The sequence below is a fragment of the Pelophylax lessonae genome, assembly GCF_965119305.1.
Source record: "Pelophylax lessonae genome assembly, chromosome: 4".
In the NCBI taxonomy this organism is placed as follows: domain Eukaryota; kingdom Metazoa; phylum Chordata; class Amphibia; order Anura; family Ranidae; genus Pelophylax; species Pelophylax lessonae.
In genome coordinates this window covers 65,051,978-65,065,978 of record NC_138771.1, presented here as the reverse complement: position 1 = coordinate 65,065,978, position 14,001 = coordinate 65,051,978, and the positions used below count along the sequence as shown (strand labels likewise).

The 14,001-nt window shown below is 40.9% G+C and overlaps 1 protein-coding gene across 1 annotated transcript in view; it reads right to left on the bottom strand.

Moving 5' to 3' along the window:
- The window catches only part of ADAMTSL3 (ADAMTS like 3), a 730,739-nt gene that overhangs the window by 683,799 nt on the left and 32,939 nt on the right, over nucleotides 1–14,001 (bottom strand). The window lies entirely within an intron of this gene.

Genomic DNA, 14,001 nt, shown 5'->3' with positions numbered 1-14,001 from the left:
TGCCAAAAACATACTCACAGACATGAAGAGTAAAATCGCAATACAAGAAATCCCCACACGTGGAATGGAACATGTCCCTGTAGATAGGACAGCTAACGCGTTTCGGGAGTCAAGCTCCCTTCATCAGAGCTGGTCTTACTTAGAGCAGGCACAAATAAATACTGACATCAATTAGACAGGTTCCTCCCGCTTCCTGTGGGCGATGGGCGGGACCATCCAGCACATAGAACAACCCGCTGCCCTCACTTGCTTCAAAGTGTTTCTAGTGTCCCAACAGATAGCCACTGACCAATAGTCAATTGCAGGAGAAAACAAAAAAAATCAAAAAAACCCGCCTGCAGTGCATTAATGGCACAGTTGAAGTGTTTTAACAAATACCGTATCAGTGAAGTGAAAAAAAGGACTTCCCCCTTAATAAAACAAAAAATGACTTGGGGTTCGCCGGGGGGGGGGGGGGTGCTTTTTGTCAAAGTGGCTAAAACACGGGTTCATGCTATAGGCGTGTTGGATCGCAATAGTATCCGATTTTTCTGCAAATGTGAACATAACCTAACTGAATGGCATTTTGTTTTTAAAGTGTTGTGGATGTAAACAGTAATGAATAGTTGCCTCATTTTTTACTTTTTCCCCACAGTGCAATGCAAGAACCCAGCAGCAGGAAAACTGGGCCTTAACGCTCAGCTGCACATCCGGGGTTTAAGGTTGTGAACTGGGAGTGCATTCCCAGCACGTTGACTGAGCTGTCTCCAACAGCTCTTTGTCACAACTTCTGGTTAGGAGCCAGCGGGATGGGCTCCCAATCACATAACCACTGTGAGAGCTAATCACAGAAGTCACATGATTGGAAAGCCAATCTGCCTCCTGGCATTAAAGCCCCCTTAAAGGCTGACATAAAGCAGATTGAAGGGCTTAAAGCGAAATTTCACCCAAAAAGAGAAGTTCCACTTAAGGTCCCCCTTTCCCACCACATTGGGCATATCATCTTTTGGGGCAGGGAGTGGGTACCTAGTTTTGACAGGTACCTTCTTCCACTTCTGCTCAGATCGCCTAGGCGGTCTAAGCAGAAGTTTGGCCCCCTCTCTTCAGCCACAACTTTCTGGGACACATCAAAGGTCCTAGAAGACTGCTGGACCATTTCCAAAGAACAGGGACCTGAAGACTAGTAAAGAACTAGCCTGGGTAAGGACGGCATTGGAAACCTGGATGGGAAAGTGTCCTTTTACTGAAAGCTACAGGATTTGCAGTTGTTAACTTTTAATTTTTTTTTACTAGAGTGAAGATCCGCTTTAATAAGATACTTGTTTTCACCTTTTTTTTTCATCCCTCATTGTATCTGAATGCTGGTGATCCCCATGCAGCTACCTGGTGCCTATATGCATGCATTCCAGTGATGTCTATATCAGCGGACTCCAAACTTGTACTCTACATTGGAAGCCCATGTAACAGTGTGACTACCTTGGAGAGCAAAAGGAAGACAGGCACAGAGAATGTCACCATACACCAGGAATTGCTTGAACATGCAGCTTCATAGCCAAATCACCAGATATTATTTAAAGCTGTACTTCAGGAATTATTTGTATTGCATACTTACGTTGGTTCATCTTGGCACAATGTAAGTTTGCATATCTCAGACCTGAGGGGCCACTGGAAAAGCTGACAATGACTGTAGTAGTCGCTGCTACTATAGTGATAGACACAATCTTCTGGGTCCTGAGTGGCTTTGTACTGCATACCGAGCACTGGAGGGCACTTGCTCAGCACTCCCGCCATTCACAGAAGGCCTTATTCATTTTTTCGATGAATACAAGATGTTCTCAGATTGGACAAAGTACAGATAAAGGGAGGTGAAAGCACAATCACCCCCTTGTCCAATCAAAAATGCCTTCTATTCACTGAAAGAAATACAAGACATTCTTGAAATGGCAGCAGTGCTAAGCAAGCGACTCCCAGTGGTCAATGTGCCCACTGCTATCACTATAATACTGCTGACTACTACCACTAGCTTCTACTGCTGAAACTGCTGAAACTCAAGTATGATATATGCATACTTAAAGCAAAAACAAATAGAAACACTGCACTGCGAGGAAAGCTGCTGGCACTTGGAATGACGATACAAACTTCCAAACAAAATAACACACAAATAGTGCAGCGTTAATCACAAATAAACAAATGGATAAACAATATAAAAATCATTAAAAAAATGGACCTGAAGACTAGTAAAGAACTAAACCAATAATAGGTAGTCAAATCCAGGAGAAAAAGGTACATGACACCAGCCTTCCCAGAGAGAGCCAAACACAGATAGAGAAAAGAGGGTGACTAAAAATCCAGAGAGAAAACTTCACACCCTATGTGCTAAGGTAATCCCCTTACCAAATCAAGATGACCACTAGATCATAGGTGGTCAAATTAGGCAATGAACCGATCAGTCATCCAGGGGCAATGCTGCATACAGGATCATGTATCATCCAGCAGATCGAAATAATCACTCAATCACAGGAGATCAGATTAAACCATGAGCCAATCATCCGTCCATAGCCAGTGCTGCATACCGGATCATCTGTCATCCAGCTCGTGGGTCATAGGGGTAAAGATAAGTGCCATAGTGTATTAAAAAAATCCCTCTCTGATTGGAGGCTCACAGGTTCCCTCTCAGAAGCCGGGATTTTTTAAATTAACTTCACAGGAAGGCCAAAGCACGATACTGCTTTTCACCTCTTACCATTATATTTCATGTGAGTGTGAGTTAATACTTTTAGCCCAATAAATGTATACCTTTTAATATACTATGGGATCGGTTTTATCTTTACCCCTATGACCCCCAAGCCGAATGACAGATAATCCGGTATGCAGCACTGCCTATGGATGGATGATTGGCTCATAGTTTATTCTGATCTCCTGTGATTGAGTGATTAATTCGATCTGCTGGATGATACATGATCCTGTATGCAGCATTTTAAAACAGGCAAAATGTGCTGCGCCAGACAAATCTTTAAAGTGAAAACATATTCTAAGTGCTAAAAAATTAGTCCATAACAATCCAGTGTTATACAAATAAGTAGAGATTCAGTGAAAAAGTCCCAGTGAATCCTATGAGATACACCTCCGTGAGAGTGAGTAACTAAACGTGCTCCTCGATTCCCCATCACCGAGATATTAAAGCCTCTCACCTCCCTCTCTGACTCAAGAGTCAGCAATGGGTCAGATACAGCATAATCCCCCAAGGGTTGCTGGATGGATGGATGGACAGATCTCAGTGGGAGAGATGACAGGTATTCCAGGGACAGGCTTCGCTTTCCTTGTGGAAAAACCCCAAACATAGAAAAGATAATAGCAAAAGAATCGAATGCTTTCTGTATAGTAAAACGGATGGTTTATTTAAGAATAACACACTTACAGAGGTGGCACTACAACAGTGCAAGTGGCTCACAGTTCCGTACACACAGGAGAGGAGAGGGGTTGTGATGTCCAACAGACAGGCTCCGCCCCCTATACGCGTTATGTCGGCGCATCAAGCGTTTGACTTCATCGGTAGGGGACTACCTACCTTGATTGATTGGATTGTTAGTAATATTCATATATTTTCACATTTTTGCACAGTTAATTGCGCTGATAGTTTTCACGTTTTTGATATCTGTATGCAGCATTGCCCCTGGATGACTGATCGGTTCATTGCCTAATTTGACCACCTATGATCTAGTGGTCATCTTGATTTGGTAAGGGGATTACCTTAGCACATAGGGTGTGAAGCTTTCTCTCTGGATTTTTAGTCACCCTCAACCCAACTGTGAAGTATGGTGGTGGGGTTATCATGGTTTGGGGCTGCTTTGCTGCGTCATGGCATGAACGGATTGCTATCATCGAAGGAAAAATGAAGTCCCAAGTTTATCAAGACATTTTGCAGGAGAAGTTAAGGCCATCTGTTTACCAGCTGAAGCTCAACAGAAGATGGGTGTTGCAACAGGACAATGACCCAAAGCATAGAAGTAAATCAACAACAGAATGGCTTAAACAGAAGAAAATACGCCTTCTGAAGTGGCCCAGTCAGAGTCCTGACCTCAACCCGATTGAGATGCTGTGGCATGACCTCAAGAAAGCGATTCACACCAGACATCCCAAGAATATTGCTGAACTGAAACAGTTCTGTAAAGAGGAATGGTGAAGAATAACTCCTAACCGCTGTGCACATCTGATCTGCAACTACGGGAAACGTTTGGTTGAAGTTATCGCTGCCAAAGGAGGTTCAACCAGTTATTAAATCCAAGGGTTCACATACTTTTTCCACCTGCACTGTGAATGTTTACATGGTGTTTCATTCTTTGTGTGTTATTAGTTTAAGCAGACTGTGACTGTCTATTGTTGTGTCTTAGATGATGATCAGATCGCATTTTATCACCAATTTGTGCAGAAATCCATATCATTCCAAAGGGTTCACATACTTTTTCTTGCAGCTGTATATGCATACTTACACTTTGTCAAGCTGAACCAATGTAACAATGCAATACAGATAATTCCTGGAGTTCAGCTTTAATTAAAAGTTGCAGACTGGCAAATATTGAAAAGTAATTTTGAAACGATTTTAACATTTAACGTTTATATGAGATTTTAGTGATTGGGTTTACATATAAGTTAATTTTCTAAACTGACTGTTCTTAAGAACCAAAGTTGAAACAAGTTGAAAAAAATTCACCTTACTTCACTTGTCCATACTGAAAAAGGAAAAAAAAAAAAAAAACATATAAATGCATTTCAAGAAATCATATGTAGCAAAAGCAAAGTGAGACAGTCTCATAAAAATATAACAGGTCTAAAAGTTGCACATTTGTTCCCAGTGTGTTTCTTTTATGTGTTTGCCCTATATATCAAGACATTGGGAAGGACGCCAGGATATTGCACACAGAGAAAACAGCAGCCTTTCCGCTGTGAAATCAGAGAGACGGAAACCAATGCACTGGCTAATACCACATGGGCTCTATGTCTTCCTTACTGCTTTAACAGAACAGAAGCTAATGATATAAACACCGCTATACTGTCCATACGGGGGGAAATCAGTGTGTTCTTCAACGCGTTTAAATGGGGAAATCCATAATTGTTATAGCAAAAGTCACAAAAGGCTTTGAATAGTTTTTACTATTTTTTTTTTTAATCCTGAGCTGGATTTTTTCAGCCGGCTGATAAGACCTAATATTCCCATGCATAGCAGAAAAAAAATAATGACGTGCTAGAGAGGCAGAGAGCAAAGTGTATAATGGAAACTTCTCAGTCTGTTATAAATATAAGTCCTGAAACAGATAGATGATATTAGCAGATGTTATTAAAATTGACAGCATGTCTAAATTTAATCAATTGTTTGACAGCTGGTTTGGTTTTAAGGATTAAAAGTGGCAGGAGATGAGGGGGCTGCTGGGTGATCACAATCTTCGAGGGAAAATAAAATGATGCTTATTAAAAGCAGAACACACGGTCAGACTTTGTGGAAGTTATGGGATGTGATTTAACCTCAGCACAGTGGCACGGTGGGAAATTTATAACTGCAGATGATTTATAGGACAACCACTATTTAAAGTATTATTAAACCCCAAAAACAAAAATATAATCTATTGCAGTTTACCAATCGTTAAATGTGGTCACTGCATTCATTTCCTTCTTTAGGTTTATTATCCTCTATTTTCAACTGGTGATCCAGCCTGTAACAAATGTCCTGGTGTCTCCACTCTGGATGGAGGAGCAAGGGAGACACCCTTGGATAGCACACCATTTGTTAAATGGTGTGGCTCCACCATCTATCTGCCACTTTTGTGGTACAGTTTGGCCTGTTAACGCAAGTTGAAAATCAGTAATTGGTTCGGCTCCTAAACAAGTCCTGGCTGTCACCAGGTATTCCAATTTCAGAGGTCAAACCCAAAGTGCACCGAATACTTGTAAAAGAAAAACTGACGCCCCAGCTACAAAACGCAATGCCTAAATTCCAGAAAACCTGGGATCCTTGGATTTCGCCATTCTTTCCTAAAGATTTTGATTGCAGGCCACTAGATTTGTAAAAATACATTCTAAACAACCACATTATTGGCAACTTGTGTATCTCCCAATGCTGACGCCCCCATGGGCCCTAACCATAGTAACACTCTACTACTCTGGGGCAAGGGGGTTGATTGGGATTTTTTTTTTTTTTCATTTTTTTTCATTTTGTTGTTACAATAAAGATCAATCATGAAAGGTTAACCATTCATGACAGCTGTGATCACCAGTGATCTGCACGTTGTACAGGGTGTTGTGATTGGCCCGGGTACCATGTGATAGCTGTGGTCCAATCACAGCATAGGCAACACCTGTTATGAATTCATTCATAACAGCTTTGTTGACATTGTAATCATGTGTATCAAGATCAGAGCCTGTTCCTAAACTTATTGTAGGCACATGATCCTATGTACGTGATTGTGCCTTCATTTGCCACCCCGTTGCAGTATATGACCTGTGGTAGGTCGGCAAGTGGTTAAAGTCCAACTCCAGAAAAAAATATATGTAAATAGTGCATTGTGCATTAATTACCTTACTCCTCAGTCCTGATTCCAAACACCTCTTCCTATGCCATTCTGCAGTGTAATAGATCAAAGTCACAGTTTTCTCTATAAGCAAAGCTAATATCCTGACCTGGGGACCAAGCATTTTTCCACGCTTGTTATCCTCTTGAGCACTGGTCCCCTCACTGCCCCTATGAGTTCTCCTGTCTCTGGGACCTATGAGAGAGGACCTGGCCTCTGGAAGTGTCGCCTCCACCAATAGGAGGTGTCTACCTCTCGCAAGCAGCGATGCGGACACCCAAAGAAGGAGCCCAAAAAGTAAACAGAGTGAAGGATTGTCATGTGGCTTGTGGTAAGTATAAGGAGCATTTGAATAATTGTTTTCTTTTCATACCAGTTTGGGATGGGAATGGGATTGCTAGAATCTTGGAGTTGGGCTTTAAAGCTTAATTTTGGAATCAGCAAATATTGTATAAATACAAGAGATCTGTCATTGAACTTGAATCTTGGTGTGCATTGTTTGTTTCTTCCAGATCTGTGCAGAAATCCAGTGCAAAACATTAGCTCTGCGCAAGAGCTTCCTGTAATAAAGACCAATTGCTGCTGCTCTCTTTCTTTGTGCAGGGTGACTGGTCTTGTCTCCACCCCCCTCCTGTAGTTTTCTGCATACAGCCTAAAGCCTACAGCAGTAAAGTGATGGCAAACCTTTGCACCCCAGATGTTTTGGAACTACATCTCCCATGATGCTCAACTACACTGCAGAGTGCATGAGCATCATGGGAAATGTAGTCCCAAAACATCTGGGGTGCCAAGGTTCGCCATCGCTGCTCTAGTGGGTGAGGCTGTTGAGCCCCACCCACAGCGCTGTTCACTGCACAGGCTATGTGCAAAGCAGTGATGATGTCACTGATACTTTTATAAGGTAATGTTTAGGTTTGCAAAGACGTTAGGTGCACACAAAATGGATTCATAGCTTTTGGGGAATATTTTTAAAGTGGAGTTCCGCCCTATTTTGCAACTTTAGTGATTCCTGGAGTGCTCGCTGTGCTGATCAACAATTGGGGCATTTTAAATTTTTTTTGGGAGTCCCTTACCTTATTTTCAGGGCATTTTTGATTGTACTTCCTCCATCTCCCCCCTCTGTGGCCACGGCCACCGACATCACTGCCGCCTTTGCATTGCATCCTGGGAGCTGTTTGTCATCACTCCCAGGAGGCTGGAATCAGAAAGAGCTCCCCGAACACTCCCTGGAATCAGGAAGAAGGACACAGCAGATTACACTGCGGCTTCAGATGCCCACGTCTAAGATGGCCGCGCCCAGATAGCGTTTTTAAAAGTAAGAATTTAACTAAAATCCAATACTGTACACCTTGTAAGTATGAGAATAGCGGTTCTGTAAAGGGTGATGGATTAGTATTATAGGGGTATTTTTAGTTAAAAAGGAATTTGAGGCCGGAACTCCGCTTTAATTAGAAATGTTTGTGCCCGGAGTTCAGCTTTAAATATACAAAGGTGGACAAGTTGAATTCATATGATTTCTAATTTTATAAGGCATAATAACCTGTAAGAAAAGTTATTGCATAAACTGTAAGATGTATATTGAAGGAAAACGTAGCCCTGTGAATGCATTAAAAGGCCTTAAGGGGTTAAAGATTTATTAAAGATTACTGCAGCAGGTGCACACGGGCAATTTATGGCTGCTAGTCATACAAAGTTGGTTTCATCACTGCATTTTTGTTTAACTCTGTATGCCCTCTCATTAGCCTCTGCTCTTCAGTTTCATACCGCCTGCAATTTCAATTTATGACATCATATCTGGATACTGTTCTGAGCAGCATGCAGGTTATCCTGGGGCTCCACTAAGCTCCACTCTCCAACCAACCAGAAAAGTCTGCATTCTACCAGCGTTCAAAGAAAATGATGTCAGATGCTGAAACTCAGACAGTCAACAATCGATGGGGGAGGAGAACGGGCTCAAAATGCGTCAAAACAAAATCCCTCTGATACTGATCAAAATGTGTTTTGTGTTGCAGATACCAGTTATTTTTTTTTTTTTTTTTCAGGTGACTGTGAAGTCCAGAAATCTTTGAGAGGATCGGACAATACACAGCTTATGTATTAATCTGAAGTTAATTTGGAAAAATATCTTCTATATTTGTAAAATGTTCGGTCACTCCAGTAAATATACAAAGTTAAAAGCATAGCGTAAAAAAAATAAAAATAAAATAACGACATTAAAACATGCAAAACCTTTTTTTTTTTTGCTTTTGGTTCTGTCAGTTCTTTATTTGAGCTATCTTTGTCCCCCACTGGGGAGTTTCCTCCATTCTTCCTGTCTGCTCATCAGGACAGGAAATGAGAGCAACTCTACCCCCTGGAGACACAGACACTAATAACAATACATAAAAGTGATCCTAAGTCTTTCCCACTCTCACTCACATCTAAAACTAAATGAAAAATGCTTTGGCCAGCGCTCCACATCAAAATGTTTACTGATGCTCAGTCACAACTAAATTAAAGTGCTATATTTGTAGGTGATGAAAAAAAAACTTTTTTTGTTTTCATTACCTTCAAAAATAGCATTTACACTTGTCGGCACTTAACATTGGGAAAACTTTGTAAAAGATTAAGTGATTGCAGATATTGTGGATATCACTAAGATTATAGGCTGTATAGGATCTATGCTGTAATACTGTGATCGTGTATTGGTTTTGGCTGTAAATATGTTCTACAGAAGAGCATTTTAAAGCGGTAGTAAACTCTAATGACAAAAAAAAAAAAACCCCTGCAAGACAAAGGCATAATGAGCTAGTATGCATCGCATACAAGCTCATTATGAATTACTTACTTAGAATGAAGCCCCAACACGGACCCCCGGACACCGCTGTGGGAGCGGACATGATCCCACGGCTTCTCTTCCGGGTCCCGCGGCTCCGGCCCTGTGAGTGGCCGAAGCCGCGATGACGTCACTCCCGCACATGTGCGCGGGGGTAATTTTCCGGCAATTCCCGGCAAGGAACTCTGAAGGTCCGCCGGACCTTCAGAGCACATGCACCACACTCGTCAGCGGCTGCATGCAGTGGTAATATCTCCTAAACCGTGCAGGTTTAGGAGATATTAATTGTACCTACAGGTAAGCCTTATTATAGGCTTACCTTTAGTTAAAAGTCAAAAAAAGCGGTATACTACCGCTTTAACCACTTCAACCCTTGGAATTTTACCCTCTTCCTGACCAGGCCCTATTTTGCGATTTGGCACTGTGTTACTTTAACAGACAATTGCGCGATCGTGGGACGCTGTACCCAAATGTACGTCCTTTTTTTCCCCACAAATAGAGCTTTCTTTTGGTGGTATTTGATCACCTGTGTGATTTTTATTTTGTGCTGTAAACAAAAAAGAGCAACAATTTTGAAAAAAAAACATTTTTCACATTCTGCTATATGACATTCCAAAAAAAAAAATGTAAAAATCTAAATTTTTTAACATTTTAGGCCAATTTGTTTTCTGCTACATATTTTTAGTAAAAAAATAAAAAAAATCGCAATAAGCTTATTTGGATTGGTTTGCGCAAAACTTATCACGTCTACTAACTACGGGAAAGACTTATGTCATTTTTATTGTTTTTTTTTTTTTACTAGTAATGACGGTGATCTGCGATTTTTTGCGGGACTGCGACATTGCGGCGAACAGATTGGACCCCTAACTGACATTTTTTACACTTTTGGGGGGGGACCAGTGGCATTACTACAGTAATCAGTCCTAAAAAATATGCACTGTTACTGTAATAATGCCATTGGCAGGGAAGGGGTTAACCCTATGGGTGATCAATGGGTTAAATGTGACCATAGGGGAGTGATTCTAACTGAGGGGAGGCGTGGCTTCTGAGATAACCATAGAGACATGTGATTCTATATAGCAGGATCACATGGGCTCTATGATCATTCCAGGGAGAAGGACGGTCAAGTGTGTTTACAACAGCTGACCGTTCTTCTCTCTCAGCGGGGAACGATCGCAGGTGTCAGGCGGCAATCGAAGCTGCCTGGCACACGCATCGGCTTCCCCGCTGATGAGCGGGGGCGGAAGCGCACCGCCGATGGCGTCGCTCGCCCCCGAGACTCCTGAGGGAGAGCGCCGTACATGTACGGCGATTCGCCCAGGAGCGGCTGCCTGCCGCAGTACATCTGCAGCGGGCGGTCGTAAAGGAGTTAATTGGTCTTTATAATGGATATAAATCATAAATGATAATTTCGACCAGTTGTTGGGTTTGTCTGTATGATGCCTTCCTTTTCCTTTTATAACCCCTGTCAGATTTTTTTTCACCATCTGTGTCCCATTTCAAAGATTCCCCTTCAATTCCTGTCCCATAGCCAAAAAGGAAGTGAGAGGAAATCCCTGCAAATTAAGGGAATCCCTTGGAGACCCCCAGGTCACCAGAAATAGTGTCCCCATTTGGACAATTTCCCCTCTATTACGTTTCTGGGGACAACCCAAAATGTGGGATTTTACTTTCACTTTCAATGTTAATGGTAAACAGGACAAATAGCGAGGGTGAATCTCCTTACCAGGGGCACAGACAGCAAATAAAACCTGACAGGGGTTCAAATCCCTCTCCACTCTATCCAAAACTAAAAAAATGTTTTGCCTTTAGTTAAACTTTAACAGATATGCTCTCAAGTCATTTTGACTTTTGTATATCTCTCCTAAAAACAAACAGTGATGGCACACTGTTTTCTTCTAATCCGAATTACCAGCTAAGTGGGTATTTTTAAAGCTCAAGTTTAGTACATATTTTTTTGGTGGGCTATATAGCACATACACATTAGTTATGTGTAATGGCATGTATCCCATTACCTCCCAGCTGTAGGATACCATCCACAGTGTCTTCTGGCATTGTGAGTGTGTCACATACTTAGTCTGGTTGAAAAAAGACACAAAGTCCATCTATTTCAACCAATAAATAGGGGAAAACAAAACAAAACTTCATTTTTTTTTTTTACAATCCTATATACACAATCTCTGGATCAGTTTTACCTATAAATATTAGTATCCAGTTATATTATAAACATTTAAGAAATAATCTAGACCTTTTTTAAAGCAATCTACTGATCTGGCCAGAACCAGTTCTGGAGGGAGTCTGTTCCACATTTTCACAGCTCTTACTGTAAAGAAGCCTTTCCGTATTTGGAGATTACATCTCGTTTCCTGCAGATGTAAAGAGTGCCCGCTTGTCCTCTGTGATAACCTTAAAGTGAATACCTCAACATCAAGTTCTCTATATGGAACACTTATGAATTTTTTACAGTACGTGTTGCACATATCCCCCCTTAATCTCCTTTTCTTAAGAGAGAATAAATTCAGTTCCTCTAATCTTTTCTCATAGCTGAGCTCCTCTATGCCTCTTATCAGTTTAGTTGCTCTTCTTTGCACTTTCTCCAGTTCCCCGATATCCTTTTTGTGAACTGGTGCCCAAAACTGAACTGCATATTCCAGATGAGTATAAGGGTAGGTGTGGAGGTAATTGGCGCTGCCAATTACCTCCACACCTACCCTTATATATTAGATATAGCTTCGCTATATTTTGAGGTAGGCTGCAGCCAGTTCTCTAAATATATTTTTACCCATAAGCGCGGAATTTTCTCACCCCTACTATATTCCAGATGAGGTCTTACTAATGATTTGTACAGGGGCAAAATGATATCTCTCTCTCTGGAGTCCATGCCTCTGTTAATACAAGAAAGGACTTTGCTTGCTTTAAAACCTGCAGATTGTCATTGCATGCTATTATTAAGCTTATGATCTACCAGAACACCCAGATCCTTCTCCGCTATGGATTCCCCCATTTGTACTCCCTCTAGTATGTATGATGCATATTCTTAGCCCCCCAGTGCATAACTTTACATTTATCAACATTAAACCTTATTTTCCACATAGTTGCCCAATGAAACAATGCACTGAGGTCGGCTTGTAAGTTGGAGACATCCTGTAAGGAAGTTATTCCACAGCTTAGCTTGGTGTCATCTGCAAAGACTGAAATGGTACTTTTAATCCCAGACCCTATAAGGATATTAAAAAGTAATGGTCCCAACACTGAACCATGGGGTACAACACTGATAACCTTAGACCATTCAGAGTAAGAATCATTAACCACTACTCTCTGAATTTGGTCTTTTAGCCAGTTTGCTAACCATTCACAAACTGATTTTTACAGACCTGTAGACTTTACCTTTGTCTAAGTTTTTACTTACAGTACCTACGCAAAAAAGAAATCAGATTTGTCTGACAGCTTCTGTCTTTCATGAATCCATGCTGTCCATTGCCTAAAATATTTTTTTCCAGCAAGAAAGGAAGTGTTATTCAATGGAAGTGTCATTCAACGTTCCACCACCCATTCACAGAATGCAATGCATTAAGGGAATGTTATTTTTAGTCTTACAGCTTTATTGACCCAACTTACTTGCATGTCTCATCTTAAGTTTAGAGAACAACCAAGGCTCACATATGGTACTTGAGCATCTACAAAATCTCAAATTTGTATTATGATGTCCACAGTTAACAGAATGGCTAGAAATAATTAGATAAGGTAAAGGCCATTATGCCACTGAATCTCAGCAGTGGATCAATAATGTCACACTCATTAAGTAGCAACAGATGCATACAGTACATGTGCAAACTGATGTTCATGGTTTGCATAACTTGTTGGAAGGAGTAACATGGCTTGAAGAAGTACTTAGATGGTGTCAATATTCTTCAAATTTTTATTTTATGAAGGGCTTCAAAAATATGGTATACATGCCCTATTGGGCGAAGCATGTAGTAAAAGTTGGGAAAAGTTGGCATGAATATGAAACATAGGCAAGGAGGGGCACTACTGGAGCAGACATAGCCAAACATAGGCAAGGAGGGGCACTACTGGAGCAGACATAGTCAACCAAAAGATTTTATTGCGATAACATAAGCCGTCTCAATAGTCTTGATATGAAGAATTTTGTAAACCCAAAGTTAAGAGACGCCAAGCCTAAAATTAGCTTAGGCTATAATTACAGCAGCAGACTCTTAATGTGGGCAGAGGCTGTTCTTTTTGGCTGATACCCCAGCCTGAAGGACAGCAATGAAATTGCCACACATAGATATGGCAGAAAACTGTGTCTATTGGCTCCTGGAAGCCATACTTTCTGGAAGCCTAATTTGTGTATTATGGAAAACTAGAATAAAAAAAAAGAAAGAAAGAAAGAAAAAGAAAACGGTTCCCTATTATATTACACTGCATATTCATTTTGATTGCTATGGCATTTTATACACCAAAGTGGCAGACAGTTATAAAGTGTTTGTTTTATTAATCATCCTGTAATTTTTCCAATCTCTCCTTTTTTAATATATCTCATACATTTTACAACTTTTTACATATCTTCCCACTATCCTCCTTTAATGGTAGTCCTGTGAAAAAAACAGCGTGTTTAAGTGATACACCATATGACCAAAG